At 41.1% G+C, this 21514-nt stretch overlaps 1 protein-coding gene across 9 annotated transcripts in view; it reads left to right on the plus strand.

Annotated features, from left to right (window-relative positions):
- The window catches only part of VOPP1 (VOPP1 WW domain binding protein), a 194294-nt gene that overhangs the window by 139559 nt on the left and 33221 nt on the right, over positions 1 to 21514 (plus strand). The window contains exon 1 of one of the 9 annotated variants that reach the window (XM_050937833.1): positions 21025 to 21429. The exons of the other annotated variants lie outside the window; for them this stretch is intronic. The gene's annotated coding sequence lies outside the window, so the exon portion shown is untranslated. Of the gene's footprint in view, positions 1 to 21024; positions 21430 to 21514 lie in introns of those variants that run through there. 9 annotated transcript variants of the gene reach the window in all.

Consider the following 21514-nt stretch of genomic DNA (forward strand, 5'->3'; position numbering starts at 1 on the left):
TGAGCCATTGACAGGTATTTAAATAATTAATATTTGAAATATTAAAGAAGAAAGGGTTAGAGGTGCACAGTCAGCAGGAGTGATTGATTGTTGCTTTTTTTAACTTATCATGTCACTCTATCTTCCTGGTAGCAAAAGCATTGCCAGTTGTGCTCCTTCATTGAGAGGGAAGTGTTAGGGCTGAAGCAAAAACCCAATGAAGTTAGTGGAAAGACTCCAATAGATTTGAGTGGGTTTGGGATCAGGCTGTTTCTGTACTGAGGCAGTGTCCACAATGGTAGTTTGAAAACATTTCTCATTTCTACCCATGTTGCTTTTTCATTTTCTTACACTGCTTTGAAACTTTCCAGTTGCATTAGTAAAAGTGCACAGAGCCCTGCAAATCCGCAGATCATTTTTGCAGATTGCGAATCGAATTTTGTATCCATGCGTGGCTCTAAAAATGTTTCCTGTGTGGGGGTATGAAGAAAATTGTCTCACCTGAAGCCCTGCCCACCATCTAAGATGAAGTCATGTTTGAAATCATTTTCACACATGGTTGCAGCGTAGGGTGGTTGCACCCCCATCTAGTACAGTCACAAATCATGTTACAAACTTGTTCAAAAATCATGGTACAGACTGCCCCAGGGAGAGTATGGTACTGTTTCAGCTAGTTCTGTTGTTTGGAAAAACAAACACCAAATGGATCCTGTTCATGCTGGACAGGAAAGCTGTGCTAGGAACAATTAGTTTTGTTGAGTCTTTCACAGTTCAAACTGTAGTTTAAACAGAGCCTAACCTGTGTCAGCACAAGATGTGGGGCTGTGTTTGACAACATGCGTTACATATGATTATCCCACTGAATCCCTATGGCCTGCAACTGCAGTTAAATGTAAGTTAGTGGAAAGACTAACTACTGGTATAGGCAGAGCCAAGCCCCATTCAGCACTCGACGGAGAATGCTTGATTGCCCCCTCTTGGATTAGGTAATGAATGTGTCTATAAATCAATGGCCCATTTGCTAGCAGAGACTGGGCCTAGGTCTGAGAGTAATTTAGGGTCTTGTTTGTGCAGCACAATGTACCATGCTGTAGCACTGTGTTCAAACGTGGTAGTGCCCTGTCTGTGCTATAATGCTGTTTTTGTCTTGGCGGTGGGGATGGAATCAAATTGTGGTTAGAAACATAATGTAGATGGCCCCTCAGAAAGAAGAGGATGGAATTTTTGTACTAAATATTACATACAGTGTAGTTTGAATCCTGCAAACCCATACTCAGGTGACTAGTCGTTACTCATGTGAGTAGTACCATTGAAGTCCTTGCCTTAGTTAGGGTTTGCAGAGTGGGCCCTACAGTTTCTTATTGAAGTTATTTATTTCTTGATTTCTGTTTCATTTCTGCATCGTTTAATTTTCTATGCATAAATGAAGCTATAATTTTTCACTTAGTTGCTGCCTATGGATGGATATCTGCCACAAGGATGGATACCTGCTCGCGCTCTCTCTCTCTCTCTCTCTCTGTGTGTATCTGTAAGCAGTATTAATTCTGCATTGCCTATCTGTAATCAGTTAAGTATAAGGCAATCCGTGGCAGTTGGTGATGATGCTGGAAATGTCACAAGTACAGGCCCCCAACTAAAGGAGCGGGGGTGAATGGGGTCCAGCCAGAGGGCCACAAGCCCATCACCGTGTGAAAAAAATTTCAGGCTAAATTGTGGATGTTTGAGTTTGACTAAATGTTATTTGTATAATCTCAGTGAGTGTGTTTATACCTATGCAACTATGCAGTGTCCAGAGGTCTCAAGATTTACCTGAGCCAATCAGAAGCAGTCTTAGAACTGAAGCAACATCAAGAATCTCTCTTGATTCAGAGTCCGCTCTCAGGGTTCATATTATTGAAGAATTAAAGCAACTTTTACATCAGTGGCCTCAGATTCTATTCAAAGCGTGCCTTGTGGCAGAAGGTGTGGGAATTTTGCCACAATTACTGCAGAAGAGAACATAGGAAAGATTTAATGGTGAGAGACTCTGAGGATTCATATTCTGTCACCTCTGAAGATGAAAGAGAGTATTCAGAAGGAATGTGTTCTATGCAAATTTGGACAATGTTATCTTAAAATTGTAGTGCTTATTCAAAGAACCAATGACATTTGTTTTATGTTCCATTTAGTCCATTTGTTTTACGTTCCATTTGTTTTATGTCACACTGGAGCCTGAGGAACTGAAGGAACTATTCAAATATCTGGTTCTCAAGTATCTTCAGGTTCTTTCGGAAAACTTTCTGTGTGAAATACTACATCTGAAAAAAATCTTCAAGACTACTTTTGGAAAACTGCCAGCACTAGTTAATGAGATTTACAACAAAAAATTCAATTAATTTTTAGTAAAGTGTGCATAGCCCTATGAATTTTTTGCTCATTGCCAGTGAGCAGAAGCCGAAAGAAATTTCAGCAAGCTGGCACTCATCAAAAACTGCAGATGATCTTCTATGGCACAGGAATGCTTACGTTATCTTGCTGTTTTGTCTATTGAATGTGAACTCACAAGAAACATTGACTTTAGTGAGATCATGCATGATTTTTCAGTGACAAAGGCCGGAAACATAAAGCGATAAGGTCTATCTGTGCCATTTCAGAAATAAAAGGTTTTCTTTCTTTAAGTAGGTTGGTGGATGGAAATGGGGCCCCATGTTATGGGTTTGTCCTGGGTCCAACGAAATGTTACTTGGGGCTTGCACAGGTAAGTACTTTTGGTGTCACATCCTTCTTAGCTAATCCTAAAGCATTTTGCTTCTTTGGCTACTATTTACAAAGCTTGACTGGGACACTTTTTGTTAATTAGAAATAGCTACTGGAATTTACAGTGATCTTGTTCTGTACTCAGCTAGAACAAAATACACACCAATGACAAATTTGAACCTGAGCTTTATTTGGGGGGTTGAGGGGTGGGGAAATTGTGTTACACATTTCAGCACTTCAAATAGAAAAATCTGCTGTTCAACTGTAAAAATGTTTCGCAGTTTGTGAGCTCTCATTAAACACATTTTTCTGCTTTACTTGCTAAGAAGTCAGCGAGCCTGATATAGTCAACAGGTGATTGACTGTTTAAATGAGAATGAAAAGGCAGGCAGAAAAGTTCAAGTAGACGTTCAGTGGTCTTGATCATGCCAATCTGTCCTCTTGTCCTTCTCCTTGAAACTCAGATTCATTGCTTGCCCTTGGCATTCACTCTAACTGAAATATCTGCCTGGAAGTACAATATCTTGCCAGGACTGAAATCGAATCATATCGTTCTGTCATTAAATGGGCAAGGTTGAGTACTTTGGAAATTAACAACAGCTGTAGGTTCTCTAGCTATTTTTATTTGTACTGTAGCTATAATTTTTCTGGTGTGTGTGCGCCAAGGTTACAGGAGGAAAATAAAATAGGTCCCCTGGGGAGATTTTTTCCTTTGGAAAAAAAATGCCCCCCCCCAACAAAAATTCATGAAAGAAAGACATAGCAGACAGAGCACTGTAGCAATTTGTTCAGCATTATATATGCCCCTTGAGCTGGTTGTTAAAGTGATTTTCTAGAATGTTTGCTACATAAGCACTCCATTCAGGCCTGGTACCTCATTACCTTGGTATCTGAGCTGTAAAATAACTAGCGGAATCCACAGACATTCCTAGTGACACCTGTGTCAGTCTTTCGTAAAGTACCAGATCTAGTGACCTCTAGATTAGTGGCAGCATAGAAATTTTATTTTCATTTGGCTGTTTTATTTAGGTTTAACGGTCCCAGCTATGGGCCTGGGCCAAAATTCATAGATGCCAATAGAAGCTAGTGACTTCAGCAGGCTTTGGATCAGGCTCTAAAATCCAGCAAAGGATGCACAAGAAAATTAGAAATCAGATGCCCCTTGAGAGTCCAACCACAGGAATTTTCTCTTAAGAAAGTATAAAAGCAGGATAGTTTATTCACCAAGAATGACAATTCAGAGCCAACATTTTAAAGTTAAAGGTCAGCCCAAAGTGTATGAATTAAGTTATTACATTAGCTGAAGTGATTACTTTTTTCCATATTCACTTCTGTCACCCCACCCAATGATAGACCTGTGTATTCTGGAGGCAGAGCTTCTTGTCTATAGCTGATGAGAGGTCTTGTTGCTGAGGTACTGGAACATGGGGATGGTTAGGATTTCATGGAGTTCAGTGGAAGCACTTATTGGGGGATCAGGAATTATCACCCCTCATGAAGAATGAAGATGTTGTCCTCAGGTCTGGGGAATAGCAAGAAGCAGCAGTTGGAAAGTGCAAAGTGAGAAGGAAACTTTTCTTCAAACTGGACCTTTATATGCGTACCAAAAAAAAAAAAAAAAAAAAAAAACACCCCACAGCAGTGAGTCTCAGAGCCTGGGTCAACTGACTCAGGCTTCATAGAATCATAAAATATCAGGGTTGGCAGGGACCTCAGGAGGTCATCTAGTCCAACTCCCGGCGCAAAGCAGGACCAATCCCCAACTAAATCATCCCAGCCAGGGCTTTGTTAAAACTGACTTAAAAACCCTCTAAGGAAGGAGATTCCACCACCTCCCTAGGTAACCCATTCCAGTGCTTCACCACCCTCCTAGTGAAAAAGTTTTTTCCTAATATCCACCAAAACATCCCCCATTGCAACTTGAGACCATTATTCCTTGTTCTGTCATCTGGTACCACTGAGAACAGTCTAGATCCATCTTTGGAACCACCCTTCAGGTACTTGAAAGCAGCTATCAAATCCCCCCTCATTCTTCTCTTCTGCAGACTAAACAATCCCAGTTCCCTCAGCCTCTCCTAATAAGTCATATGCTCCAGCCCCCTAATCATTTTTGTTGCCCTCCTCTGGACTCTTTCCAATTTTTCCACATATTTCTTGTAGTGTGGGGTTCAAAACCTGGCACAGTACTCCAGATGAGGCATCACCAGTGTCGAATAAAGGGGAATGATCACATCCCTCGATCTGCTGGCAATGCTTCTACTTATACAGCCCAAAATGCCGTTAGCCTTCTTGGCAACAAGGGCATACTGTTGACTCATATCCAGCTTCTCGTCCATTGTAACCCTAGGTCCTTTTCTGCAGAACTGCTGCCTAGTCATTCGGTCCCTAGTCTGTAGCAGTGCATGGGATTCTTCCATCTTAAGTGAGGACTCTGCACTTGTCCTTGTTGAACCTCATCAGACTTCTTTTGGCCCAATCCTCTAATTTGACTAGGTCTCTCTGTGTCTTATCCCTACCCTCCAGCATATCTACCGCTCCTCCCAGTTTAGTGTCATCTGCAAACTTGATGAAGGTGCAGTCCACACCATCCTCTAGATCGTTAATGAAATATTGAACAAAACCAGCCCCAGGACTGACCCTTGGGGCACTCCGCTTGATACCGACTGCCAGCTAGGCATGGTGTCATTGATCACTACACATTGAGCCTGACAATCTAGCCAGCTTTCTATCCACCTTATAGTCCATTCATCCAGCCCATACTTCTTTAACTTGCTAGCAAGAATACTGTGGGAGACTGTATCAAAAGCTTTGCTAAAGTCAAAGAATAATACATCCACTGATTTCCCCTCATCCACAGAGCCAGTTATCTCGTCATAGAAGGCAATTAGGTTAGTCAGACATGACTTGCCCTTGGTGAATCCATGCTAACTGTTCCTGATCACTTTCCTCTCCTCTAAGTGTTTCAGAATTGATTCCTTGAGGACCTGCTCCATGATTTTTCCAGGGACTGAGGTGAGGCTGACTGGCCTGTAGTTTCCTGGATCTTTCTTCTTCCCTTTTTTAAAGATGGGCTCTACATTTGCCTTTTTCCAGTCATCCAGGACCTCCCCCAATCGCCATGAGTTTTCAAAGATAATGGCCAATGGCTCTGCAATCACATCCACCAACTCCTTTAGCGCTCTCGGATGCAGCGCATCCAACCCCATGGACTTGTGCTCGTCCAGCTTTTCTAAATAGTCCTGAATACTTCTTTTTGCACAGAGGGCTGTGCCTCCCAGTGCAGCAGTCTGGAAACTGACCTTGTTCATGAAGACCGAGGCAAAAAAAGCATTGAGTACGTTAGCTTTTCCACATCCTCTGTCACTAGGTTGCCTCCCTCATTCAGTAAGGGGCCCACACTTTCCTTGACTTTCTTCTTGTTGCTAACATACCTGAAGAAACCCTTCTTGTTACTCTTAACATCTCTTGCTATATTTAAAGAATAGCAAGTTAAGTGACTTTGGGAGTCAGTGAACTGAGGGGTGAGTTCTCTGATGCTATAAAATGGCATAACTCCATTGACTTCGATGCAGTGGGGCCAACATACCCTACCAGAAAATTTGGCCCTTTGTCTGAAAAAAACGATAGTGTGAGCAATTCATTTGATAATAGAGGAGGAGGAGCCACAACTGCAGCTTAGAATTTGTGAAGTCCAATCCAGAGCCATCCACGGTCAAAGGGTGAGATTGGCCTCTTCTCTCCTGCTAATGGTCTTAATTCTGGGGGGGAAGAAACCTGACTGGGAATGTTTAAAGACAATTGGTTTGTGTGTTCTACATTATTAAATAAATCCCCAGAGTTCTGGGGCCGTTGGAGATTTTGGGGCATGATTTTAATCTGATTTACACTAGTTATACAGCTTTGCAGCTCCACTGACTTGTATGGATTTACTCCAGGGGAAGAGCAGACTCTGCCCCAAATGTACTGGGTAATTTTTTTTCTTGCTGTTCTATATGTTTTTTTTTTTATCATTTATTATTTATATTACACTCAGGATTGGGGCCCCATTGTGTTACATATAGTACAAACACGCACAAAGACACAATCCCTGTCCCAGAGACTTGGAGACTAGGGAACTGTTATCTCTAGTCTCTTTTTCTTTTGCTGTCCTCCTAGCCATTTATAAATCTTCCCCCCACTTTTCTTATTCCCTTAATTTCCTTTGTCATCTTCCTCTGCTGCCCACTTCCCTGCCATTCTCCCCTTTGCCACTTTCATCCTACCTCATTCTTCTCTCCCATAAGTGTTACTCCCATCCCCAACTTCAGCAGTTCCAGTGTGCTATGTTATCTGCCTGCAAGATGCTGTCCTTCAGGGATTGAAGCATCATATTGTTGGTTCAGTGTTGCCATAATATAGTCTTATAGTCTGAAGCAAACCATGTAGAAGACTAATATTTTGGAGAGCAGTGTACTCTGCATCAACAAACAGAGCCCTGAAAAGAGAGGCAGCAAGCACAATTCATGTCTACTGTAAGAACATAAGAATGGCCATAGTGGTGCAATGACCAGGCCATGGGTGGTCAGGCCTAGTGTTCGGAGCACGAGTCATGCCTTGTGGTTGGAGCCAAAGGTCAAAACAAAAGACAGCGTCAGGTACTAAGCTGAAGGTCAGAGCCAGAGACAGCATCAGAGGTAAGGCAGAGAAGCAGGACCCTGGAGTAGGGCAGGACAGCAGGATCTGGGATAGGAGGACAGGAACCAGGAACAGGTGGGGGCAGGAACTGGGAGTAAGCAGGAATGTAAGCAGGAGGGGTCCGTAGCAGCAGCCACCCAGAGATTCCTCTAGTTAAGTAATTTTTTGACCTGTGGTTCGTAGGCCTCTGGGGTTCCACAGACTATGTCTAAAATTTCCAAAGGGTCCACACCACCATTTGAAATGTTTTAGAGGTCTGCAAATGAAAAAAAGGTTGAAAATCACTGTTCTAGGTGCTCAGACAACTTCCTGTTGTTCCTGGTTTATATAGCACTTCTCAGCCAATTGGGGAGCAGGATATTTCCACCAATTGGGAGCTTTGGGGGAAGGGCTCTCCTAGAGCTAATCGTTTGCTGGGCCCTTCCTGGGTTACTCAGGTGAGCTGCTGGATGGTGGTTGAGGCCTGAGCGGTGCCTGGGGACCGATAGGCTTGGGTTCAGGGCCCATGATCCTTCACAATTGGGTCAAAGCAGTGGTCCATCTAGCCCAATATCCTGTCTTCTGATCGTGGCCAGTGCCAGATGCTTTAGAGGGAATGAACAGAACAGGGCAATTTATCAAGTGATAAACCTTACGTCGTCCAGTCCTAGCTTTTGGCAGTCAGATGTTTAGTGAGACCCAGAGCCTGGGGTTGTATCCTTGATCATCTTGGCTAATAGCTTTTAATGGACCTATCCTCCATAAACTTATCTAATTCTTTTTTAGAACGCAGTTATATTTTTGGTTTTTACAACATCCCGTGGCAGTGAGTTCAACTGTGTGTTGTGTGAAGAAGTACTTCTTTGTGTTTGTTTTTAACCTGCTGCCTATTAATTTCTTTTGGTGACCCCTAATTCTTGTGTTACATGAAGGAGTAAATAACAGTTCCTTGTTCACTTTCTCCACACCATTCATGATTTTATAGACCTCTGTTATAACCCCACTTAGTTGTCTTTTCTGAGATGAACAGTCCCAGTCTTTTTAATCTCTCTTCATATGGAAGCTGTTCCATACCTTCAGTCATTTTTATTGCCTTCTCTGTATTTTTTCCAGTTCTAATACATCTTTTTTTGAGATGGGGCCACTAGAACTGCGCGCAGTATTCAAGATGTGGGTGTACCATGAATTTATATAGTGGCAATATCATATTTTCTGTCTTTTTACCTCTCCCTTTTCTAATTGTTCCTAATATTCTGTCAACTTTTTTGACTGCCATTGCACATTGAGCAGATGTTTTTAGAGAATTATCCACAATGATGCCAAGATCTCTTGGATCTAATTGAGACCTCATAATTTTGTATGTATAGTTGGGTTTATGTTATCAAATGTGCATTATTTTGCATCTATCAGCATTGAATTTCATTTGCCATTTTGTCATCCAGTTTTGTGAGATCCTTTTGTAACTCTTCTCAGTCAGCTTTGGACTTAACCATTTTGAGTAATTTTGAATCCTCTGCAAACTGTGCCACCTCACTATTTACTCCTTTTCCCAGATCATTTGTGAATTAGTTGATCAGCACTGGTTCCAGTAAAGATCATTTGGGGACCCTGCTATTTACCTCTCTCCACTGTGAAAACTGACCATTTATTCCTACCCTTTGTTTTCCATCTTTTAACCAGTTACTGATCTATGAGAGGACCTCCGTCTTATCCCATGACAGCTTACTTTGCTCAAGAGCTTTTGGTGAGGGACCTTGTCAAAGGCTTTCTGAAAATCCAAGTATATTATATCACTCTTGTCCACATATTTGTTGACCGCTTCTCAAAGAATTCCAGTAGATTGGTGAGACATGATTTTCCTTTACCAAAGTCATATTGGACTCTTACCCAACATATATATGTGTGATAATTCTGTTCTTTACTACAGTTTCAACCAGTTTGCCTGGTACTGAAGTTAGACTTACTGGCCTGTAATTGCCAGGATCGCTTCTGGACCCTTTTTTAAAAATTTGGTGTTATGTTAGCTATCTGCCAGTCATCTACAGATGCTGATTTAGCTGATAGGTTACCTACCACAGTTAGTAGTTCTGCAATTTCATATTTGAGTTCCTGCAGAACTCTTGGGTGAATACCATGTGGTTCTGGTGACTTATTACAGAATTGCTCAATTTGTTCCAAAACTTTATCTACTAACTCTTCAATCTGGGACAGTTCCTAAATTTGTCACCTAAAAAGAATGGCACAAGTTTGGGAATCTCCCTCACATCCACTGCTGTGAAAACTGATGCAAAGAATTCATTTTGCTTCTCCACAACAGCCTTGTCTTCCTTGAGTGCTCCTTTAGCATCTCGATCCCCCAGTGGCTCCACTGAGTATTTGGCAGGCTTCCTGCTTCTGATGTACTTTAAAAAATGGCTGTTATTTTTTGTGTCTTTTTCTAGATGCTCTTCAAATTCTTTTTTGGCCTGCCTGATTACATATTTACACTTGACTTGCCAGAGTTTATGCTCCTTTCTATTTTCTTCAATAGGATTTGACTTTCCGTTTTTAAAGGCTGTCTTTTTGTCTCTAACCATCTCTTTTACTCTGTTGTTTAGCCACAATGTCATTTTTTGGGGAGTGTCCATGCAGTTCGAACCTCTGTGATGGTGTATTCAAAAAATTTCCATGCCATTTGCAGGCATTTCACTCTTGAGACTATTCCTTTAAATTTCCGTTTAACTAGCCTCCTTATTTTTGTGTAGTTTCCCTTTTTGAAGTTAAGTGCTACTGTGGTGGGTTTCTCTGGTATCTCCCCCCCCCCCAACAAGGATATTACATTTAATTACATTATCTTTGCTATTACCAAGCAGTTCAGCTATATTCACCTCTTAGGCTGGATCTTGTGCACTCTATTCACTAAATCAGGAATTACCTCTCTCCTTGTGGATTCCAGGACTAGCTGCTCCAAGAAGCACTCATTAATGGTGTCTAGAAATTTTATGTCTGCATCACATCCTGAAGTGACATGTTTCCAGTCCATTATGAACACAGATTACCCAAATTACTCCTATGCAGTTGCCCCCTGCTTACCCCAGGATTGAATTCTATCCAGGGTCCATAAATTCTACCCAGCTGTCATCCTAATTAGAGCCAGGCAAGTGTGTCAGTTTTTTTCTGTTTGTGTTTGCTTTGAAACTATCGCTGCTATTTCCATCTGTTAATGTGGACAGTGTACAGGTGAAATCCTTGATACTTTCATTCCAAGTGAATAATTGTCTAGCAGTTATAAGATTCATACATTAAACATTGCTGGCTTTATTTCATGCTTTTATCCATCCCTAGCAATACCTCAAGGCAGGGCTCTCAATCTTTCTCAAGGGTGGACCACATCTTAATGGAGAGAGTATTTCATGCACACCTGCCCTTCCCTTCACAGTTGCCTAACCTCCCTCTGGGAACTACAGCAATTGCTTGCCCTGGAAAGATAATCTTACAGTGGAGAGCTCTTAGCTGTGTTCATTGCAAAGTCTTTATTCTGAAAAAAAAATTAATCCCACCATCCCATCCAATTTTCCTCGTCACTTCATCTCCCAATCCCTTGCATTCTGTTTCTCAGAAATGGAAACAAGGAGATCTAACACCATGTGACCAGCCATATCGCCGCAGACCACAAACAAGGGCTCTGTAGACAACTTGCGGTTCACAGATCACAGGTTGGAAATCTGTGTCCTAAGGTTCCAGTGGCATTCCTTGCTAAACACACTTTGTAATTCGTAGGGAAGCTGCAGAGTCCTAACCCTCAACTAGACTGCTTCCAGTATGCCCATACGAACCATTTATTGTGGAGGTAGGAAGTAGGGAAGGGGCTTCATTTTCTAATGAAGTGATTAGTTTGCATTTGGATTTACATAAGCTGAACAACATAGGAGATGTGTAAATGGTTATCTCCATTTAGAATGTCATGTTTCATACTGGACTGAATTTAGAGGAGCAAAAAGCAGGTTAGGTAAAAGCATGACTGCCATACCAACGGCATGAATGCCATACTCTGACTGGTTCTTTAAATCAGATGGCACTGTTCGCAGTGCCTATGACTCCAGCATCTCTATATTAGTTTTTGGAACCTGCGGTAGATGTTTACTCTTCAGATTATGTTATGAGATGGTTTCCAAAAGTGTTGATAACCCATGAAAAGGAATATTGAGATTCTTGTGTAATCATTTAACTCTAGTTGCAAAAACACCAATTTGCTAGACTTGTGAAAAATGGCAAGAGTTTGCAACACTGGTTAGTGGGTATTTATATTTGTGGATTACATCACAATTAGTGTTTGTATCACCAGATATTTGAGACATTGAAGACATTATATTGTTGTATTCAAACTGTTGAAAGAAAGACCGTTAAAGTTGTGATCTTGCATATGAGCCTACTTCCTAGTCCTGAAAAATGTCTCACCATTACCAGGCATTACTACCTGTCAGAATTGATTTTTGCTATTGAATTGCCTGAATTCCTTGCTTTAGAAATATGCCAAGGATATCTCGCCTCTGAAGGGAAATACTCACTCCAAGGGAGGGCTTTTAGGTCATGCTTCCACTATTTTTGCTATGGTGCTGCTGATGATGATCCAAATATGGGTAGGGTCAGGTTCTCATTTTGAACAAATAGCTCAGACCTGTAATATTTTTGTTCAACCTTATGCTGGCACACCTGGTCCCATGGCAGGTAAATGGCCACAGGCCATCCTTGCTTCACCTGCGAACTTGAACTGACATGTTAACTAAATACAAATCTCATCAGATCAAACTATTTGCTTCTTTTTAATTGCTTGATGAATACAGTAGACTGAGCGGGGTGAATTAATTTAAATCAAATCAATTTAAATCACGGATATTAATGATTTAAATCAGCAGGCAGGAAACTTTTATTTAAATTGTTGATTTTAATAGCGTTTTGCATTTGTGCTTCTTAGTTTCCTAAAAACAGTTGATTCTGATAGGTTGGTAACCATTAAAACATGTTGATTTGCAACTAAATTTAGCCTTTACCCAAAATTTGGTGCTTCTTTTTGCTAACCAGGAGAATATGCTATTTATTTAAGCAATTATATCATTTACATTTATTCAGAATTTTCATTTTTACATTTTTATTGTGTTAAAAATGGTGAGTGATGCATTCCTTATTTTCTACATGATTATATTACATATTGCTGGCAATTTGTATCAAGTTCTGTTTGAATGGACATTCAAATTCAGTTAAAAATCCACAAAACCTCAGCAGTTTTTATTAAAAAAAACTACCTTAAGTCTGACTAGATGATCCAGTGGTCCCTTCTGGCATTAAACTCTATGCATAAATGTGCTGGATAAATAAGAAAAAAAAAAGTTTATCAAACTATGTTTTGCGTTTAAAACTAACTGATTTTATTAAACAAATGAAGTATGATCCGTAGTTTAGTGAAATGAAATGATTGTTTCTGGTCGCAATGTCCTTCAGGATTTTAGAACTAACCGATCTCATCTTCTCACCTCATTTTCATTCATAGATTGGAAGAGGAAGACAAGCTTTCCTGCTTTTTCCGTCCCCAGTAGGTTTCTTAACTTTGAATGAATTAGTTATTTAACTGAACTAGTTGAATAAACTGAAATGTAGAGATAGTTGCTCTGCACCTGCTGTCAACAGCTGGTTTAGAACTTTAGCCAATTCTGGTTCGAGATGCTTAGCCAGTGACTTCCACCAGTTCAGTGGTTTGACTTTCTTTAAAACATGGCAGAAAGCATGTACAGCTTAATATCCTTTTTTTTTTTTTTTTTACATTTAATGTAAACGATTTAACTAAATTATAATAAATTTAGGCCTTACTTAGATTGTCAAATTTAATTTTAAATAGGCATGTTGTGGGAACACGGAGGGCACAGTACTAATGACAGTTAATGCCATTCTCCCTGCAGGGGACAGATGATAGTGAGAATGCGCCTGGGCTTACTATTCAGTGTAAGGCTGGCAGAATCTGACCGTTAAAAAAGCTCCACCCTTGGATACCTTATGTAGGCAGGTAGAATAAATATCAGGCTCATAGTGCTAAAGTAGCTAAACTCTCCATGAACTGACTTTCACACCTCAGAATGACTTCCATGCAATCTAGTTGACTTCTCTTCTGTGTTCATATGTTCACTTGCTTAATACACATGGGGCCCATGTAATCTGGTTTACAGTGAACAGACACTCATGCATAAGGGGATTTACAAAATAAACTCCTTGCAAGTTCAGAAGTGGGCCTGGCACACATACCTCTTAGTAAACCATATTAAGTTATCTGTCTAGTCTTTCAATGTTAATTGACTTAAAATAGTTTGCATGCTCTAATCCTTGTACTGGATGTATGTGATTGATGGTACAATCTTTATTTTGTACTGCGAGATTTTGCAGCCCATAGGGTTTTGATCCCATAACTGAAATTTTGGAATAAATATTTCAGAAACAATAGGAAAAAAGCTTCCCTGGGGTAAAAGAAATAGTTTGACTTTTGGTGATTATTCCTGAAGAAAGACAAGGGGAATGAGTTCATTATCAGATGAATTGTCAGGAATGATAAATAATGCTGGTAGAAAGAGGACAGAGAAGAGCTGTGATTGTGTAGCAACACACAATCATGTCAGTGTGCTCTCTCCCGAGCAAATGAGAAAGAAGGCACACAGAACATGAACAGAACAAAGCCTCTTAGTTCATGGGACCATTGAAGAAATTCTCCTTCTTTTAGCCTTTGATGGGTTGTCATAGTTTAACTAACCGATGTCTGGCACACTAGCCCTTGTCATTGGCTTGCTCTCTTCCTCTGTGAGTGTGTGATAGAAAATCAGGCATTGAATCCACTGTATCGTTGTACTTGACCTGTCCTGAAATTTGGTTTAATTATTATGGAAGAGGGAATGTAGCTCCTGAAGGCTTAAATGCTTAGTGGTAAAAAGGAAAAAAAAGAAGAGGGAGGGCGGCATTTTTATTCTTGGGATGGGAAAATGAAAGAGCAAAATCTGCCTAGGAAACATGTAGCCAAACATTCCAGTTTAAACCTTTTTAACAAAGGAACTGAATGTTGGAGTTTTTCAGACAAGAATGGGAAGAACTTGAATTTAAACTCTGATGTGAATGATGCGACCTCACATGTGAGTACCTCACACCTCAGGGTCAGTGCAGGAGGTGGCACAAGTCTCAGGCAAATACATTCAGTGCAGTTCCTGGACGACAGCGAGTGAGGTTTGTACTCTCTGTACTTGAAAGTGGCACTGGCCACACTGGACCAAGTTTATTATTTTTTCCTTTTCATCAGAATGTTGATGGCAGTGATGTAGACAATCCTGCCTCGCTTCATTACTTGCAGGGAGGTAAAATGAGTTCAGCATCATACAAGGCAAGGAATCTTGTTCCTGAAAGGGATAATATCCATTTTAGACACTGTAGGAGGGATTCATGAATAGCCTAAATTTTGGTATGTTTTGACTTCTTCCCTTGCATCTATCCTCCCTTTTTATGGGTTATTTTATAAGTTGGGCCACAAATTACCCTGCCATTATTCTTACATGCACATATGAAAGGAAGTGGAATAATCATGGAGGTTATATTCAATATTATTGGGTAAGGCACCTGTTTACACGTCAGCATTCTGCTTCTTGGTCTCTGCACCTTTGTTTTCGATAGAGGCAATGGGATCTCTGATGCTCTGTATGTAGCATGTTGCTCCTATAAAAGGAAGCCCCGTGCTTTTCTTATAGCTCTGCCATGTTGGGAGGATGCAGCCGGAACAATTAAAAAGAGCACAGAGATGGCTGCTAGGCTGAGTCCAGCACTCATCTGAACTGCCAAAGACTCGGTGAAAGATGAGAGTCCCCCTGTACCTTGATCTCCTTACTCTGTGTGTGCGTGTGCGCACATGCATGTGTGTTTTGCTTAACCCATAACGATACTGTTAGTAAGCTCTGTCTAATGAATGAACCCAGTATATGGTGAATCTGCAAACCAACTACCTTTTTGCATTGGTCTAGCAGAGAAATTTCCACTTGTTCATCACAGTCTGTCCAGTTTTTCTCATTTTCTTCTCCCTTAGTACACACAATGGCTACACACAATGGTTACCTTCCCTCTGGCAAGGATATTTGGCTGTGGCTCTGTTCAGAGACTATCTATGCTGCTATATATTTTAGCCAGAACTAGACTTTGGAGTAACATGATGTGCTCCTTTCTTCTCCAGCAGTTGGGCCCCTGCTAGCCAACGAGATTGAGACCTAAATTGGATCTCCCATTGTGCACAGTGTTGTGTTGTCATTAGACCATCTGTGTGGATCTTATTCAGCTTTACTACACAACAAAGTAAAACATCAGGCAAGAGGATGGTGCAATTATTTTGTTGTCCTTGAAACCCCTGGTTAATATCTTGTTTCATCTTCCACACTTTCCCATAGAATCCTGTGTGTAAGCACCATTTGATCAGATTGTGCATTGAGAAACCACTGACAGGATTTACCTCACAAAATTGATTTTTCATGTGCCTTTTTCAGCTCACAAGGTTATAAGGTCTTTGTATGAATGGTCAGTCCTACCGAGAAGGTCAGAAAAAAGAGGTGCACTGATATCCAAACAAAGTGCTGTCAAGTTCAATGGACGATAGCAAATTATGTCTGATGAATAAGATGAAAACCAAGGTCCGGGCCACTTCTGTTCACTAAGGATCCTCTGGCACTTTCACAACTAGTTGGTTCAATGTCCTCATGTCCTGAACAGATTCTAAGTAGGCTGATTATATTTCACATACCTAATCTTTCCCCTGTAGTTTCAATGAGATACAGTGTTGTTATTCTGGTTTCAAACAGATCAAACATTATTATTCTCTTCCTATCCTAAAATGGTTTGTGGTATTGCTATGCCCTGTTAAACCGCTTTCATATTCTCTCCCAGAGGTGGCTGCCTTTTGGGTACAGAATTAAACAATTACTATAAATATGTGGTTTATAAAATGCTTTGAGACCCTTCAAAAAGTTGTTTGTAAATATAACTTTCCTGCCTGGATGAAACGTATGCAATACTAAGCCAGCTTCACCAACATTAAAATGGAGAGAGACAGTTTTCTTCGTCAAATTCTAAGTATTATCCACATTTTATTTTTCTGCCTTATGTTTTAACCAATGGTTCCATTGATACTTACAGAATGTTCATACTTCCTGAAGCTTGGCCAAATTCAGATAACACCTGTTTGTTGTCTCTCGGCTGCTGGGTTTCTATAAATGCAGGAATTCAGTCATCATCTCTAGGACTATTGATTTAAAATTCAAGAATAGGTAACAAATAAATGGCCTTTTCCATTCACTGTTGAACATACAGAATCCTTAATGCATTTCTCTGTCAACCCATTCATAATACCAACCTATTGGCAGAAAAGGCTTTTTGCGTCCTTGTGCCACTGTCCAGGGTCCTGAGAGCACAATTCACCTCTGTCTGGAGGGTCTCTGTTTCAGTTGAATGAAAGACACTGCATTTAATTGGGTTGAAACTGAAAATTGTCTAAGATCACATTGCAGCATGTGTCAGGTTCTGCTTTTGACAGCTATGAAGGCAACAGCCTGGCACAGTGGTGTGCTGCTCATCCCTCTGAGAAATAGCAGAGGGTGTCATTGATCTCTCTCAAGCCTTCTATCCACTTGCAGGCTCATGGTGGATAGTCTTCCCTGTGACAGACGTGTTTGATGTAAACCAAAGCAGCAGTAAGAAAAGCAACCTGAGCCTCTCCAGCACTCCTCCTACCTCTCCAGTACTCCTACTATCCGTGTCTGTTTGTTAGGTTTGGTGATCCCTGTGTGAGACAATTGTACTCTTGTTCATTCATACATTTTGGAAAATGTGGGTATCTTTTTCTGGAACAGTGAAGAAGAGATTACAGTCAATTAAAATTATATTGCTCTGGGATTGAAATGCATTCACAGTTAGTGCATAATGACAAAGAAATCAGTGATGTATCCTCTTAAAATGAAATTGCATTGAAAGGCTGTTGTATTCTTTATATAGGAAAGGCTAATAGATTGTAATGTAATGTAATGCTTTCTGATGCTATCTAAATGCTAATTCACATTAACTCCAAATACAAATATGATGATTAATGCCAGTACTGTGAGCGCCAAAGGAACTACTAAATACTAGCTGCTTGTGGTAAAATTGTATTGTTGCCAAACATGGATTAATGAAGCTAAGGTAAGGAATCTGCTTCTGTTGTGAATCTTATGTGAATAATATCCCCATCTGTCTAAGAGAAGATCCAAAGAGAATGGTAAGAAACAGCAAGGTCTGTAATATAAAATGTAAAAAGACCTGAGTCATGCAATTGTCTAATATTGGGGCTTGGTGGATTCAGCTGTATCTAAGGGACAGTGTCTCTTCAGAGAGCTATTATTCCTATTAGATTGAGAGGAAGAGACTAATCAGAAGATCAGAGTGTCTCTGACCTGGGATAGAGCTGGTATGCAAGGTTTTTTAGTATCTTCATCCACTTGCTAAAAAGTGAGTATTAAAAAACCCAGAGGTGTTTTAGTGTACCCTTACCATTGTGGTACATGAAAGGAACATCTGCTGCAGTCACCAATCACTTGTTTGATGAGCTTGGTAGCTGAGAAGCTTCAAGTCTGATCACTTTTGCCCTCATTTGTCAGAGCCAACAACTAGGAAATAAGGATGAATTTTTCCAGTTCAAACAAAACTAAATGAAACCACACTTCCTAGCAGGTTGGTTTCACCCCATACTGATACTGAACAGTGCAGCCCTGATATTGGGAAATCTATTAATCTGACAGAGGGGATTCAGCTCCTCTCCTGGTCTGTGGAAAAGCAGTAACACCAGGCACATTTTCTAGTCTACATACCTGATTCTTCCAGACATCTGCATACAGATTTCCCACTGATTTCAACAATCCATTTCTAAGAAACAGCTTGTGCTTCGGCATGCTTTCAGCTCTTGTTTAAGGTTCCTGCAGTACAGTGATTCCCAGCCACTGACATGTCTACCCGTATTTGTTCTTTAGCCTGCAGCAGTTGGCTCTCACCACTTGGGCCACATTCTAGCGTTCAGGTCCCTTATGCAGAAGAAATTTCTGCTGCCCTAACAGAGAAATCTGCGGCAAACCCATGAAAGTGACTTCTGTGAAAGGTGTCCTTACGGAATCATGTGTAATGGGGGCGGGAGGAGTTGATTCTTGGATCAAGTTTGGAACCACCTGGTTGGTACACAGCATGTGGAAAAGCAGCACATCTTCTCTGCTGTGCCTTCTGTCCCCACCTCCTCCGCCTCCAGCAAACACGCATACTTAGCTATAGCCAGTCATGGCCTGACTGCATGGGTGTCCTTGTCCTGAACATATGTTGGACTGAGTATTCCTTCCCTAAGCCACACTGGGCATTGCTCAATTATTCAGGCCTTTGATGAGAAGATTCTGTTCTGGGCTTCTGATTGGCTTTTATTGCCCACTTTCCATTCAGCTGTGGAAGCTTCAATCTTCAGCAGAGACTGAGGCTTTGAGAATGGGCTTTGGAACAGCCCAGAGTCTATTGCAGCTTAGTATATGCCCAGCTGAATGGGAGGTGGTGGGCACTGACTGATACAGTTGCTACAAAATGCTAGGAACCGTTTCTGTAATTGTTAATGTGGCAGGTCACATGGTTAAATTCCCACTTGTGCTCAATATTCACCTTTCTAAGTCCTCATGATTATGTGTGTAGAGAAAAATTGTATTGCTGTTGCCTGCACTTTGTCTAACTAAAAAGAAGGAGCCAGATCCTCTGTTGATGAAAATCAGTGTAGGTCCACTGATTTAGCAATCGGTAGAGCTTTGCCAGATTACATCAGATGAGGATCTTGATTGGAACAAACTTTACAAACTCAGACTTAATGTACCTTCAGATAAAAAAACAATCCCTTGTTTCCACACACAAAAGATTTCTTTGTTCGCCATTTCCCTCAAAAAAAATGAATTGCATCTTTATTTGAAAGTGTTTAATACCGATAGTGAACTTCTTAGTAGGCTTTTTCTTTTTCCCTCCAGTCCCAGTAAAAGCACTATGAGGGAATATGTTACATTATCCTTTGTGCCCAGTCTTGAGCATTGTTCAGACTGACTTGGTATCTTTGAAGTCACTGGTGAATCTGAAGATAATGATGTATGGTGTGGAGGAGGATCCTGCTGTAGTATTTCTATAAATCTTGCATACTGTAACTAATGATCCACAGAATAGCTTCAGACATTTAACAAGCAGACTGCCCGCTCTCTGGTGGCATTAAAAAGAGTTAATATTTTAACAACTTCTTTTCTTCCCTATTGTTCTTAGTCGCGGAGTCGTTTTGAGGAAAACTGCTTCGGTCTGTGATAGAAAGCACATGTCCTTTCTTAGAGGAAACCTAAATGAGTTCAGTGATTTTAGGAAAGCCCAGCTTGCAGTTTGTGTCATTACCTCCTGTTAAAGAAAGCAGTCAGTAACAATATGTCAGAGAAGCAGATATATGATGTCTCATCTATGATTTTTCATTTTTTTCTAAGTACCAGTGTTGAGAAATGGTTCATGCAATCTGGTTAATACACAGGCCGTTAATTCTTTGGAATTGACCTATACTCACCAATTAAGCCTGCATCATTCATTGAAAAAATGCACACACTTCTATATTTATTTACATTTCATGATAATGTGGCCAAATTGATAAAGGACATGGGATAAACTATTTTACAGCCAAAATGGAGAGAAATCTCCCATCATAAAAGTTAAAACACCAGCAGTGTCATAAGCAAGTTTGGTTTTACATCACAGGTCTCATTGTCTGTCTTGCCATGGGCAAGTAGCTTTTTCAAGACCTAAACGAAACACAAGTTCTTTGGGACAAGGACTTTGCCTGCGCCTAGCACAACGGAGCACCAGTCTTGATTTTGGTATCTCTTGGTACTGTGGTAATATCCATATTTAATAATTATAATTCAATCACAATGATTTTCCTTGACTGAATTCATCCTGAGGAGAGGAGTGCTGTTATCTACCAGTTGTTGAGGTCTGTTTTATTATTGGTTTATTTGTTATTTGTAATGCCATAGTGCCTAGAGACCAGGATTCCATTGTGCTAGGTGCTGTACAGACACATAGCAAAGAGACAGTTCCTGCCCAAAGGAGCTTGTGTGGGCATTCCATACACCATTGTTCTTCCCCTTCTCTCCTGTTGCAGTGCAGCCCAGCGGTAGTCAAAACATGCAGCAGGGAGACATTGAATGGTAGTAGTTGTCAAGTTGTTCCCCCCACCCTTTAAATTTCAGAGAAGCTTCATGTCTAGCAGGGAATAACCTACTTCTCCAGCTCTCTTGAACCACAGGGCTACCTAGCTGTCAAGTTTTGTGCCATCCAGCTTGTGACATTTTATTTGTTTAATGAAACAATTTGCATAGTTGTATATAACCATAAACGTCAGCTTATGATCAACAGGCCCTGTCCTGAGCAGTGGTGAGGATCAGGCAGGGCATGGAGCTGAACAGAATTTGACAGTTGTGGCTGGAGTGGGTAGGTGTGTGGGTGTTCAAGGGTATCGGAGGCTATAATTGGACGAGGTGGAGTGCATGGAAAGCTGGAGGTAGCTGTGTGGAAGGCTGTTGGGATTTTTAGCGCTGAAGGGTCCATAGGTGTTGCGGCTCCTGGAGATAATGGTTTCACAGGGTTCCTGGAAGTAAAGGGTGCTGGGTGGCAGGGGCCTTCTAAGTGGCAGGGGCTTGGTGTGCTCCAGGGGGCTAGAGGGCTGATGGGAGATTGGCATTAGGGTGAGGCTGGGAGGTTGTGCTTGTGAAGCCTTGAGCAGGTGGCTGCAGGGGGAAGAGGCATGGGCATTTGAGGCCAGACCGAGGCCCCCCATACCTTTTATTGCTGCCCCTGCCATCTTCTTCCAGCTTCCTGGCCCTGGCCCTGATCCAGCATGGCCAGCAAAGAGAGGAAGTGTTTGGTGCCACACCGGCCTCAAGTGGCCAGAAAAGGCGAAACTGGAATTAAAGACCTGCTACCTTCCTGCTACTGAGCCAGGTTTGTGAGATTCAGGCTGGGCTGCAGGAATGAATGACAGTATAGCTAGTGCTCACAAATTGATCCTGAGTCACAGGGTTTTGGA

The sequence above is a fragment of the Gopherus flavomarginatus genome, chromosome 2, assembly GCF_025201925.1.
Source record: "Gopherus flavomarginatus isolate rGopFla2 chromosome 2, rGopFla2.mat.asm, whole genome shotgun sequence".
Lineage (NCBI taxonomy): Eukaryota > Metazoa > Chordata > Testudines > Testudinidae > Gopherus > Gopherus flavomarginatus.